A 13,977-nucleotide genomic window follows, 5' to 3' on the forward strand; every position below is an offset into this window, starting at 1 on the left:
CCTCTCTCCTGGAGGCGCTCAGTCAGACCGAGTGCTGACATAAGGCAAGACGCTCCTCGGGGCGCGTCTTGCTGGGGCCTCTCTCCTGGAGGCGCTCGGTCAGATCCAGTGCTGACATGTGGCAAGACGCTCCTCGGGGCGCGTCTTGCTTGGGCTTCTCTCCTGGAGGCGCTCAGACAGACCCAGTGTTGATATGTGACAAGACGCTCCTCGGGGCGCGTCTTGCTTGGGCCTCTCTCCTGGAGGCGCTCAGTCAGACCCAGTGGTGACATGTGGCAAGACACTCCTCGGGGCGCGTCTTTCTTGGGCCTCTCTCGTGGAGGCCCTCTGTCAGACCCAGTGTTGACATGTGTCAAGACTCTCCTCGGGGCGCGTCTTGCATGGGCTTCTCTCCTGGAGGCCCTCAGTCAGACCCATTGTTGACATGTGGCAAGACGCTCCTCGGGGCGCGTCTTACTTGGGCTTCTCTCCTGGAGGCGCTCAGACAGACCCAGTGTTGACATGTGACAAGACGCTCCTCGGGGCGCGTCTTGCTTGGGCCTCTCTCCTGGAGGCCCTCAGTCAGAACCAGAGGTGGCATGTGGCAAGACCCTCCTCGGGGCGCGTCTTGCTTGGGCCTCTCTCCTGGAGGCCCTCTGTCAGACCCAGTGTTGACATGTGGCAAGACGCTCCTCCGGGCGCATCTTGCTTGGGCCTCTCTCCTGGAGGCCCTCAGTCAGACCCATTGTTGACAAGTGGCAAGACGCTCCTCGGGGCGCGTCTTGCTTGGGCCTCTCTCCTGGAGGCGCTCAGTCAGACCCAGTGTTGACATGTGGCAAGACGCTCCTCGGAGCGCGTCTTGCTTGGGCCTCTCTCCTGGAGGCGCTCAGTCAGACCCAGTGTTGTCATGTGGCAAGACGCTCCTCGGGGCGCGTCTTGCTTGGGCCTCTCTCCTGGAGGCGCTCAGTCAGACTGAGTAGTGACATGTGACCTGACGCTCCTCGGGGCGCGTGTTGCTTGGGCCTCTCTCCTGGAGGCGCTCAGTCAGACCAAGTGGTGAAATGTGGAAAGACACTCCTCGGGGCGCGTCTTGCTTGGGCCTCTCTCCTGGAGGCCCTCTGTCAGAACCAGTGTTGACATGTGTCAAGACGCTCCTCGGGGCGCGTCTTGCTTGGGCTTCTCTCCTGGAGGCCCTCAGTCAGACCCATTGTTGACATGTGGCAAGACGCTCCTCGGGGCGCGTCTTGCTTGGGCTTCTCTCCTGGAGGCGCTCAGAAAGACCCAGTGTTGACATGTGACAAGACGCTCCTCGGGGCGCGTCTTGCTTGGGCCTCTCTCCTGGAGGCGCTCAGTCAGAACCAGAGGTGACATGTGGCAAGACGCTCCTCGGGGCGCGTCTTGCTTGGGCCTCTCTCCTGGAGGCCCTCTGTCAGACCCAGTGTTGACATGTGGCAAGACGCTCCTCCGGGCGCATCTTGCTTGGGCCTCTCTCCTGGAGGCCCTCAGTCAGACCCATTGTTGACATGTGGCAAGACGCTCCTCGGGGCGCGTCTTGCTTGGGCCTCTCTCCTGGAGGCGCTCAGTAAGACCGAGTGCTGACTGAAGGCAAGACGCTCCTCGGGGCGCGTCTTGCTGGTGCCTCTCTCCTGGAGGCGCTCGGTCAGACCCAGTGCTGACATGTGGCAAGACGCTCCTCGGGGCGCGTCTTGCTTGGGCCTCTCTCCTGGAGGCGCTCAGTCAGACTGAATAGTGACATGTGGCCTGACGCTCCTCGGGGCACGTCTTGCTTGGGCCTCTCTCCTGGAGGCGCTCAGTCAGACCCAGTGGTGACATGTGGATAAACACTCCTCGGGGCGCGTCTTGCTTGGGCCTCTCTCATGGAGGCCCTCTGTCAGACCCAGTGTTGACATGTGTCAAGACGCTCCTCGGGGCGCGTCTTGCTTGGGCTTCTCTCCTGGAGGCCCTCAGTCAGACCCATTGTTGACATGTGTCAAGACGCTCCTCGGGGCGCGTCTTGCTTGGGCTTCTCTCCTGGAGGCGCTCAGACAGACCCAGTGTTGACATGTGACAAGACGCTCCTCGGGGCGCGTCTTGCTTGGGCCTCTCTCCTGGAGGCGCTCAGTCAGAACCAGAGGTGGCATGTGGCAAGACGCTCCTCGGGGCGCGTCTTGCTTGGGCCTCTCTCATGGAGGCCCTCTGTCAGACCCAGTGTTGACATGTGGCAAGATGCTCCTCCGGGCGCATCTTGCTTGGGCCTCTCTCCTGGAGGCCCTCAGTCAGACCCATTGTTGACCCGTGGCAAGACGCTCCTCGGGGCGCGTCTTGCTTGGGCCTCTCTCCTGGAGGCGCTCAGTCAGACCCAGTGTTGACATGTGGCAAGACTCTCCTCGGGGTGCGTCTTGCTTGGGCTTACCTCATGGAGAACCTCAGTCAGACCCAGTAATGACATGTGTCAAGATGCTCCTCGGGGCGTGTCTTGCTTGGGCCTCTCTCCTGGAGGCGCTCAGTCAGACCCAGTGTTGACATGTGGCAAGACGCTCCTCGGGGCGCGTCTTGCTTGGGCTTCTCTCCTGGAGGCCCTCAGTCAGACCCATTGTTGACATGTGGCAAGACGCTCCTCGGGGCACGTCTTGCTTGGGCCTCTCTCCTGGAGGCGCTCAAAAAGACCGAGTAGTGACATGTGGCAAGACGCTCCTCGGGGCGCGTCTTGCTGGGGCTTCTCTCATGGAGGCACTCAGTCAGACCCAGTGTTGACATGTGGCAAGATGCTCCTCGGGGCGCGTCTTGCTTGGACCTCTCTCCCTGATGCACTCAGTCAGACCGAGTAGTGACATGTGGCAAGACGCTCCTCGGGGCGCGTCTTGCTTGGACCTTTCTCCCTGAGACGCTCAGTCAGACCCAGTGTTGACATTTGGCAAGACACTCCTCGGGGCGCGTCTTGCTTGGGCCTCTCTCATGGAGGCCCTCTGTCAGACCCAGTGTTGACATGTGTCAAGACGCTCCTCGGGGGGCGTCTTGCTTTGGCCTCTCTCCTGGAGGCGCTCAGTCAGACCGAGTGCTGACATGTGGCAAGAAGCTCCTCGGGGCGCGTCTTGCTTGGGCTTCTCTCCCGGAGGCCCTCAGTAAGAACCATTGTTGACATGTGGCAAGACCCTCCTCGGGGCGCGTCTTGCTTGGGCCTCTCTCCAGAAAGCCCTCAATCAGACCCAGTGTTGACACGTGGCAAGACGCTCCTCGGGGCGCGTCTTGCTTGGGCCTCTCTCCTGGAGGCGCTCAGTCAGACTGAGTAGTGACATGAGGCCTGACGCTCCTCGGGGCGCGTGCTGCTTGGGCCTCTCTCCTGGAGGAGCTCAGTCAGACCAAGTTGTGACATGTGGCAAGACACTCCTCGGGGTGCGTCTTGCTTGGGCCTCTCTCCTGGAGGCCCTCTGTCAGACCCAGTGTTGACATGTGTCAAGACGCTCCTCGGGGCGCGTCTTGCTTGGGCTTCTCTCCTGGAGGCCCTCAGTCAGACCCATTGTTGACATGTGGCAAGACGCTCCTCGGGGCGCGTCTTGCTTGGGCTTCTCTCCTGGAGGCGCTCAGAAAAACCCAGTGTTGACATGTGACAAGACGCTCCTCGGGGCGCGTCTTGCTTGGGCCTCTCTCCTGGAGGCCCTCTGTCAGACCCAGTGTTGACATGTGGCAAGACGCTCCTCCGGGCGCATCTTGCTTGGGCCTCTCTCCTGGAGGCCCTCAGTCAGACCCATTGTTGACACGTGGCAAGACGCTCCTCGGGGCGCGTCTTGCTCGGGCCTCTCTCCTGGAGGCGCTCAGTCAGACCGAGTGCTGACATAAGGCAAGACGCTCCTCGGGGCGCGTCTTGCTGGGGCCTCTCTCCTGGAGGCGCTCGGTCAGACCCAGTGCTGGCATGTGGCAAGACGCTCCTCGGGGCGCATCTTGCTTGGGCTTCTCTCCTGGAGGCGCTCAGACAGACCCAGTGTTGATATGTGACAAGACGCTCCTCGGGGCGCGTCTTGCTTGGGCCTCTCTCCTGGAGGCGCTCAGTCAGACCCAGTGGTGACATGTGGCAAGACACTCCTCGGGGCGCGTCTTTCTTGGGCCTCTCTCGTGGAGGCCCTCTGTCAGACCCAGTGTTGACATGTGTCAAGACTCTCCTCGGGGCGCGTCTTGCATGGGCTTCTCTCCTGGAGGCCCTCAGTCAGACCCATTGTTGACATGTGGCAAGACGCTCCTCGGGGCGCGTCTTGCTTGGGCTTCTCTCCTGGAGGCGCTCAGACAGACCCAGTGTTGACATGTGACAAGACGCTCCTCGGGGCGCGTCTTGCTTGGGCCTCTCTCCTGGAGGCCCTCAGTCAGAACCAGAGGTGGCATGTGGCAAGACCCTCCTCGGGGCGCGTCTTGCTTGGGCCTCTCTCCTGGAGGCCCTCTGTCAGACCCAGTGTTGACATGTGGCAAGACGCTCCTCCGGGCGCATCTTGCTTGGGCCTCTCTCCTGGAGGCCCTCTGTCAGACCCAGTGTTGACATGTGGCAAGACGCTCCTCCGGGCGCATCTTGCTTGGGCCTCTCTCCTGGAGGCCCTCAGTCAGACCCATTGTTGACACGTGGCAAGACGCTCCTCGGGGCGCGTCTTGCTCGGGCCTCTCTCCTGGAGGCGCTCAGTCAGACCGAGTGCTGACATAAGGCAAGACGCTCCTCGGGGCGCGTCTTGCTGGGGCCTCTCTCCTGGAGGCGCTCGGTCAGACCCAGTGCTGACATGTGGCAAGACGCTCCTCGGGGCGCATCTTGCTTGGGCTTCTCTCCTGGAGGCGCTCAGACAGACCCAGTGTTGATATGTGACAAGACGCTCCTCGGGGCGCGTCTTGCTTGGGCCTCTCTCCTGGAGGCGCTCAGTCAGACCCAGTGGTGACATGTGGCAAGACACTCCTCGGGGCGCGTCTTTCTTGGGCCTCTCTCGTGGAGGCCCTCTGTCAGACCCAGTGTTGACATGTGTCAAGACTCTCCTCGGGGCGCGTCTTGCATGGGCTTCTCTCCTGGAGGCCCTCAGTCAGACCCATTGTTGACATGTGGCAAGACGCTCCTCGGGGCGCGTCTTGCTTGGGCTTCTCTCCTGGAGGCGCTCAGACAGACCCAGTGTTGACATGTGACAAGACGCTCCTCGGGGCGCGTCTTGCTTGGGCCTCTCTCCTGGAGGCCCTCAGTCAGAACCAGAGGTGGCATGTGGCAAGACCCTCCTCGGGGCGCGTCTTGCTTGGGCCTCTCTCCTGGAGGCCCTCTGTCAGACCCAGTGTTGACATGTGGCAAGACGCTCCTCCGGGCGCATCTTGCTTGGGCCTCTCTCCTGGAGGCCCTCAGTCAGACCCATTGTTGACAAGTGGCAAGACGCTCCTCGGGGCGCGTCTTGCTTGGGCCTCTCTCCTGGAGGCGCTCAGTCAGACCCAGTGTTGACATGTGGCAAGACGCTCCTCGGAGCGCGTCTTGCTTGGGCCTCTCTCCTGGAGGCGCTCAGTCAGACCCAGTGTTGTCATGTGGCAAGACGCTCCTCGGGGCGCGTCTTGCTTGGGCCTCTCTCCTGGAGGCGCTCAGTCAGACTGAGTAGTGACATGTGGCCTGACGCTCCTCGGGGCGCGTGTTGCTTGGGCCTCTCTCCTGGAGGCGCTCAGTCAGACCCAGTGTTGACATGTGGCAAGACTCTCCTCGGGGTGCGTCTTGCTTGGGCTTACCTCATGGAGAACCTCAGTCAGACCCAGTGTTGACATGTGTCAAGACGCTCCTCGGGGCGTGTCTTGCTTGGGCCTCTCTCCTGGAGGCGCTCAGTCAGACCCAGTGTTGACATGTGGCAAGACTCTCCTCGGGGCGCGTCTTGCGTGGGCTTCTCTCCTGGAGGCCCTCAGTCAGACCCATTGTTGACATGTGGCAAGACGCTCCTCGGGGCACGTCTTGCTTGGGCCTCTCTCCTGGAGGCGCTCAAACAGACCGAGTAGTGACATGTGGCAAGACGCTCCTCGGGGCGCGTCTTGCTGGGGCTTCTCTCATGGAGGCACTCAGTCAGACCCAGTGTTGACATTTGGCAAGACACTCCTCGGGGCGCGTCTTGCTTGGGCCTCTCTCATGGAGGCCCTCTGTCAGACCCAGTGTTGACATGTGTCAAGACGCTCCTCGGGGGGCGTCTTGCTTTGGCCTCTCTCCTGGAGGCGCTCAGTCAGACCGAGTGCTGACATGTGGCAAGAAGCTCCTCGGGGCGCGTCTTGCTTGGGCTTCTCTCCCGGAGGCCCTCAGTAAGAACCATTGTTGACATGTGGCAAGACGCTCCTCGGGGCGCGTCTTGCTTGGACCTTTCTCCAGAAGGCCCTCAATCAGACCCAGTGTTGACACGTGGCAAGACGCTCCTCGGGGCGCGTCTTGCTTGGGCCTCTCTCCTGGAGGCGCTCAGTCAGACTGAGTAGTGACATGAGGCCTGACGCTCCTCGGGGCGCGTGTTGCTTGGGCCTCTCTCCTGGAGGAGCTCAGTCAGACCAAGTTGTGACATGTGGCAAGACACTCCTCGGGGCACGTCTTGCTTGGGCCTCTCTCCTGGAGGCCCTCTGTCAGACCCAGTGTTGACATGTGTCAAGACGCTCCTCGGGGCGCGTCTTGCTTGGGCTTCTCTCCTGGAGGCCCTCAGTCAGACCCATTGTTGACATGTGGCAAGACGCTCCTCGGGGCGCGTCTTGCTTGGGCTTCTCTCCTGGAGGCGCTCAGAAAGACCCAGTGTTGACATGTGACAAGACGCTCCTCGGGGCACGTCTTGCTTGGGCCTCTCTCCTGGAGGCGCTCAAACAGACCGAGTAGTGACATGTGGCAAGACGCTCCTCGGGGCGCGTCTTGCTGGGGCTTCTCTCATGGAGGCACTGAGTCAGACCCAGTGTTGACATGTGGCAAGATGCTCCTCGGGGCGCGTCTTGCTTGGACCTCTCGCCCTGAGGCGCTCAGTCAGACCGAGTAGTGACATGTGGCAAGACGCTCCTCGGGGCGCGTCTTGCTTGGACCTCTCTCCCTGAGACGTTCAGTCGGACCCAGTGTTGACATTTGGCAAGACACTCCTCGGGGCGCGTCTTGCTTGGGCCTCTCTCATGGAGGCCCTCTGTCAGACCCAGTGTTGACATGTGTCAAGACGCTCCTCGGGGGGCGTCTTGCTTTGGCCTCTCTCCTGGAGGCGCTCAGTCAGACCGAGTGCTGACATGTGGCAAGAAGCTCCTCGGGGCGCGTCTTGCTTGGGCTTCTCTCCCGGAGGCCCTCAGTAAGAACCATTGTTGACATGTGGCAAGACGCTCCTCGGGGCGCGTCTTGCTTGGACCTCTCTCCAGAAGGCCCTCAATCAGACCCAGTGTTGACACGTGGCAAGACGCTCCTTGGGGCGCGTCTTGCTTGGGCCTCTCTCCTGGAGGCGCTCAGTCAGACTGAGTAGTGACATGAGGCCTGACGCTCCTCGGGACGCGTGTTGCTTGGGCCTCTCTCCTGGAGGAGCTCAGTCAGACCAAGTTGTGACATGTGGCAAGACACTCCTCGGGGCGCGTCTTGCTTGGGCCTCTCTCCTGGAGGCCCTCTGTCAGACCCAGTGTTGACATGTGTCAAGACGCTCCTCGGGGCGCGTCTTGCTTGGGCTTCTCTCCTGGAGGCCCTCAGTCAGACCCATTGTTGACATGTGGCAAGACGCTCCTCGGGGCGCGTCTTGCTTGGGCTTCTCTCCTGGAGGCGCTCAGAAAGACCCAGTGTTGACATGTGACAAGACGCTCCTCGGGGCGCGTCTTGCTTGGGCCTCTCTCCTGGAGGCCCTCTGTCAGACCCAGTGTTGACATGTGGCAAGACGCTCCTCCGGGCGCATCTTGCTTGGGCCTCTCTCCTGGAGGCCCTCAGTCAGACCCATTGTTGACATGTGGCAAGACGCTCCTCGGGGCGCGTCTTGCTCGGGCCTCTCTCCTGGAGGCGCTCAGTCAGACCGAGTGCTGACATAAGGCAAGACGCTCCTCGGGGCGCGTCTTGCTGGGGCCTCTCTCCTGGAGGCGCTCGGTCAGACCCAGTGCTGACATGTGGCAAGACGCTCCTCGGGGCGCGTCTTGCTTGGGCTTCTCTCCTGGAGGCGCTCAGACAGACCCAGTGTTGATATGTGACAAGACGCTCCTCGGGGCGCGTCTTGCTTGGGCCTCTCTCCTGGAGGCGCTCAGTCAGACCCAGTGGTGACATGTGGCAAGACACTCCTCGGGGCGCGTCTTTCTTGGGCCTCTCTCGTGGAGGCCCTCTGTCAGACCCAGTGTTGACATGTGTCAAGACTCTCCTCGGGGCGCGTCTTGCATGGGCTTCTCTCCTGGAGGCGCTCAGACAGACCCAGTGTTGACATGTGACAAGACGCTCCTCGGGGCGCGTCTTGCTTGGGCCTCTCTCCTGGAGGCCCTCAGTCAGAACCAGAGGTGGCATGTGGCAAGACCCTCCACGGGGCGCGTCTTGCTTGGGCCTCTCTCCTGGAGGCCCTCTGTCAGACCCAGTGTTGACATGTGGCAAGACGCTCCTCCGGGCGCATCTTGCTTGGGCCTCTCTCCTGGAGGCCCTCAGTCAGACCCATTGTTGACATGTGGCAAGACGCTCCTCGGAGCGCGTCTTGCTTGGGCCTCTCTCCTGGAGGCGCTCAGTCGAACCCAGTGTTGTCATGTGGCAAGACGCTCCTCGGGGCGCGTCTTGCTTGGGCCTCTCTCCTGGAGGCGCTCAGTCAGACTGAGTAGTGACATGTGGCCTGACGCTCCTCGGGGCGCGTGTTGCTTGGGCCTCTCTCCTGGAGGCGCTCAGTCAGACCAAGTGGTGAAATGTGGAAAGACACTCCTCGGGGCGCGTCTTGCTTGGGCCTCTCTCCTGGAGGCCCTCAGTCAGACCCAGTGTTGACATGTGTCAAGACGCTCCTCGGGGCGCGTCTTGCTTGGGCTTCTCTCCTGGAGGCCCTCAGTCAGACCCATTGTTGACATGTGGCAAGACGCTCCTCGGGGCGCGTCTTGCTTGGGCTTCTCTCCTGGAGGCGCTCAGACAGACCCAGTGTTGACATGTGACAAGACGCTCCTCGGGGCGCGTCTTGCTTGGGCCTCTCTCCTGGAGGTGCTCAGTCAGAACCAGAGGTGGCATGTGGCAAGACGCTCCTCGGGGCGCGTCTTGCTTGGGCCTCTCTCCTGGAGGCCCTCTGTCAGACCCAGTGTTGACATGTGGCAAGATGCTCCTCCGGGCGCATCTTGCTTGGGCCTCTCTCCTGGAGGCCCTCAGTCAGACCCATTGTTGACCCGTGGCAAGACGCTCCTCGGGGAGCGTCTTGCTTTGGCCTCTCTCCTGGAGGCGCTCAGTAAGACCGAGTGCTGACATGTGGCAAGAAGCTCCTCGGGGCGCGTCTTGCTTGGGCTTCTCTCCCGGAGTCCCTCAGTAAGAACCATTGTTGACATGTGGCAAGACGCTCCTCGGGGCGCGTCTTGCTTGGACCTCTCTCCAGAAGGCCCTCAATCAGACCCAGTGTTGACACGTGGCAAGACGCTCCTCGGGGCGCGTCTTGCTTGGGCCTCTCTCCTGGAGGCGCTCAGTCAGACTGAGTAGTGACATGAGGCCTGACGCTCCTCGGGGCGCGTGTTGCTTGTGCCTCTCTCCTGGAGGAGCTCAGTCAGAGCAAGTTGTGACATGTGGCAAGACACTCCTCGGGGCGCGTCTTGCTTTGGCCTCTCTCCTGGAGGCCCTCTGTCAGACCCAGTGTTGACATGTGTCAAGACGCTCCTCGGGGCGCGTCTTGCTTGGGCTTCTCTCCTGGAGGCCCTCAGTCAGACCCATTGTTGACATGTGGCAAGACGCTCCTCGGGGCGCGTCTTGCTTGGGCTTCTCTCCTGGAGGCGCTCAGAAAGACCCAGTGTTGACATGTGACAAGACGCTCCTCGGGGCGCGTCTTGCTTGGGCCTCTCTCCTGGAGGCCCTCTGTCAGACCCAGTGTTGACATGTGGCAAGACGCTCCTCCGGGCGCATCTTGCTTGGGCCTCTCTCCGGGAGGCCCTCAGTCAGACCCATTGTTGACATGTGGCAAGACGCTCCTCGGGGCGCGTCTTGCTTGGGCTTCTCTCCTGGAGGCGCTCAGACAGACCCAGTGTTGATATGTGACAAGACGCTCCTCGGGGCGCGTCTTGCTTGGGCCTCTCTCCTGGAGGCGCTCAGTCAGACCCAGTGGTGAAATGTGGCAAGACACTCCTCGGGGCGCGTCTCTCTTGGGCCTCTCTCGTGGAGGCCCTCTGTAAGACCCAGTGTTGACATGTGTCAAGACTCTCCTCGGGGTGCGTCTTGCATGGGCTTCTCTCCTGGAGGCGCTCAGACAGACCCAGTGTTGACATGTGACAAGACGCTCCTCGGGGCGCGTCTTGCTTGGGCCTCTCTCCTGGAGGCCCTCAGTCAGAACCAGAGGTGGCATGTGGCAAGACCCTCCTCGGGGCGCGTGTTGCTTGGGCCTCTCTCCTGGAGGCCCTCTGTCAGACCCAGTGTTGACATGTGGCAAGACGCTCCTCCGGGCGCATCTTGCTTGGGCCTCTCTCCTAGAGGCCCTCAGTCAGACCCATTGTTGACAAGTGGCAAGACGCTCCTCGGGGCGCGTCTTGCTTGGGCCTCTCTCCTGGAGGCGCTCAGTCAGACCCAGTGTTGACATGTGGCAAGACGCTCCTCGGAGCGCGTCTTGCTTGGGCCTCTCTCCTGGAGGCGCTCAGTCGAACCCAGTGTTGTCATGTGGCAAGACGCTCCTCGGGGCGCGTCTTGCTTGGGCCTCTCTCCTGGAGGCGCTCAGTCAGACTGAGTAGTGACATGTGGCCTGACGCTCCTCGGGGCGCGTGTTGCTTGGGCCTCTCTCCTGGAGGCGCTCAGTCAGACCAAGTGGTGAAATGTGGAAAGACACTCCTCGGGGCGCGTCTTGCTTGGGCCTCTCTCCTGGAGGCCCTCTGTCAGACCCAGTGTTGACATGTGTCAAGACGCTCCTCGGGGCGCGTCTTTCTTGGGCTTCTCTCCTGGAGGCGCTCAGACAGACCCAGTGTTGACATGTGACAAGACGCTCCTCGGGGCGCGTCTTGCTTGGGCCTCTCTCCTGGAGGTGCTCAGTCAGAACCAGAGGTGGCATGTGGCAAGACGCTCCTCGGGGCGCGTCTTGCTTGGGCCTCTCTCCTAGAGGCCCTCTGTCAGACCCAGTGTTGACATTTGGCAAGATGCTCCTCCGGGCGCATCTTGCTTGGGCCTCTCTCCTGGAGGCCCTCAGTCAGACCCATTGTTGACCCGTGGCAAGACGCTCCTCGGGGCGCGTCTTGCTTGGGCCTCTCTCCTGGAGGCGCTCAGTCAGACCCAGTGTTGACATGTGGCAAGACGCTCCTCAGAGCGCGTCTTGCGTGGGCCTCTCTCCTAGAGGTGCTCAGTCAGACCCAGTGGTGACACGTGGAAAGACGCTTCTCGGGGCGCGTCTTGCTTGGGCCTCTCTCCTGGAGGCGCTCAGTCAGACCCAGTGTTGACACGTGGCAAGACGCTCCTCGGGGCGCGTCTTGCTTGGGCCTCTCTCCTGGAGGCGCTGAGTCAGACCCAGTTTTGGCATTTGGCAAGACACTCCTCGGGGCGCGTCTTGGTTGGGCCTCTCTCCTGGAGGCGCTCATTCAGACCCAGTGGTGACATGTGGCAAGACGCTCCTCGGGGCGCGTATTGCTTGGGCCTCTCTCCTGAATGCCCTCTGTCAGACCCAGTGTTGACGTGTGGCAAGACTCTCCTCGGGGCGCGTCTTGCTTGGGCTTCTCTCATGGAGGCCCTCAGTCCGACCCAGTGTTGACATGTGTCAAGACGCTCCTCGGGGCGTGTCTTGCTAGGGCCTCTCTCCTGGAGGCGCTCATTCAGACCCAGTGTTGACATGTGGCAGGACGCTCTTCTGGGCACGTCTTGCTTGGGCCTCTCTCCTGGAGGCGAGCAGTCAGACCGAGTAACAAACCTGACCTCTCTAACACATTCAGAAGCCAAGTTATAAGCCCCCAAACGTGTGTTTGGAATACCCCCTTTAAGGAACAAGTGATCCGGTGACCTTTATGACCTGATATGACCCCCTTAGGAATGTGCTATCATCAAGAAACACAGGAATCATTTACAACTCAATAGATTCTACTTTTCTGTGATGTTTCAGCCTGACTGAAGCTTTTTCTGAGAAATGGACCCGGAATGATGTGAAATTGTGCTTTGTTCGACACAATTCTGGGTGCCATTTAAAAACAATAAGTGCTAATGACTCCATTCCTTTTTGGGGTTGTAGGGGCTGTTAATTGGAGAACTCTAAAACAAACCTGACCTCTCTAGGACATTCAGAAGAAAAGTTATAAGCCCACAAAGGTGTAACTGGACTACTTCTTTAAAGTGACACCAGGCCCGGTGACCTTTATGACCTGATTTGACCCCTTAGGAAAGTGCTATCGTCATGAAACACAGGAATCATTTACAACTCAATAGATTCTACTTTTCTGTGACGTTTCAGCCTGATTGAAGCTTTTTTCTGAGAAATGGACCCGGAATGAGGTGAAATTGTGCTTTGTGCGACATAATTCTGGGTGCCATTTAAAAACCATAGGTGCTAATGACTCCATTCCTTTTTGGGGTTGTAGGGGCTGTTAATTGAAGTACTCTAAAACAAACCTGATCTCTCTAGGACATTAAGAAGAACCTTATAAGGCCACAAAAGTGTAACTGGACTACTTCTTTAAAGTGACACCAGGCCCGGTGACCTTTGGGACATGGTTTGACCCCCTTAGGAATGTGCTATCATCATGAAACATTCAGATCACTTACAACTCAATAGATTCTACCTTCTTGTATCGTTTCAGCCTGATTGGACCTTGTTTTCACACAAATGGACCCAGAATGATGTGAAATTGTGCTTCATGCAACATAATTCTGGGTGCCATTTAAAAACCATAAGTGCTAATGACTCCATTCCTTTTTGGGATTGTAGGGGCTGTTGATTGGAGTACCCTAAAACAAACTTGACCTCTCTGAGACATTTAGAAGCCAACTTATAAGCCCCCAAAAATTTGTTTGGAATACCGCCTTTAAGGAACAAGTGATCCGGTGACCTTTATGACCTGATTTGACCCCCTTAGGAATGTGCTATCATCAAGAAACACAGGAATCATTTACAACTCAATAGATTATACTTTTCTGTGACGTTTCAGCCTGATTGAAGCTTTTTTATGAGAAATGGACCCGGAATGATGTGAAATTGTGCTTTGTGCGACACAATTCTGGGTGCCATTTAAAAACCATAAGTGCTAATGACTCCATTCCTTTTTGGGGTTGTAGGGGCTGTTAATTGGAGAACTCTAAAACAAACCTGAACTCTCTAGGACATTCAGAAGAAAAGTTATAAGCCCACAAAGGTGTAACTGGACTACTTATTTAAAGTGACACCAGGCCCGGTGACCTTTATGACCTGATTTGACCCCCTTAGGAAAGTGCTATCATCATGAAACACAAGAATCATTTACAACTCAATAGATTCTACTTTTCTGTGACGTTTCAGCCTGATTGAAGCTTTTTTCTGAGAAATGGACCCGGAATGATGTGAAATTGTGCATGTGCGACATAATTCTGGGTGCCATTTAAAAACCATAAGAGATAATGACTCCATTCCTTTTTGAGGTTGTAGGGGCCGGTAATTGGAGTACTCTAAAACAAACTTGACCTCTCTAGGACATTTAGAAGAAAAGTTATAAGCCCACAATGGTGTAACAGGACTACTTCTTTAAAGTGACACCAGGCCTGGTGACCTTTGGGACATGGTTTGACCCCCTTAGGAATGTACTATCATCATAAAACGTTCAGATCACTTACAACTCAATAGAATCTACCTTCCTGTAGCGTTTCAGCCTGATTGGACTTATTTTTCAAACAAATGGACACAGAATGATGTGAAATTGTGCTTCGTGCAACATAATTCTGGGTGCCAT

The sequence above is a fragment of the Nothobranchius furzeri genome, chromosome 17 (genome assembly GCF_043380555.1).
Source record: "Nothobranchius furzeri strain GRZ-AD chromosome 17, NfurGRZ-RIMD1, whole genome shotgun sequence".
NCBI lineage: Eukaryota > Metazoa > Chordata > Actinopteri > Cyprinodontiformes > Nothobranchiidae > Nothobranchius > Nothobranchius furzeri.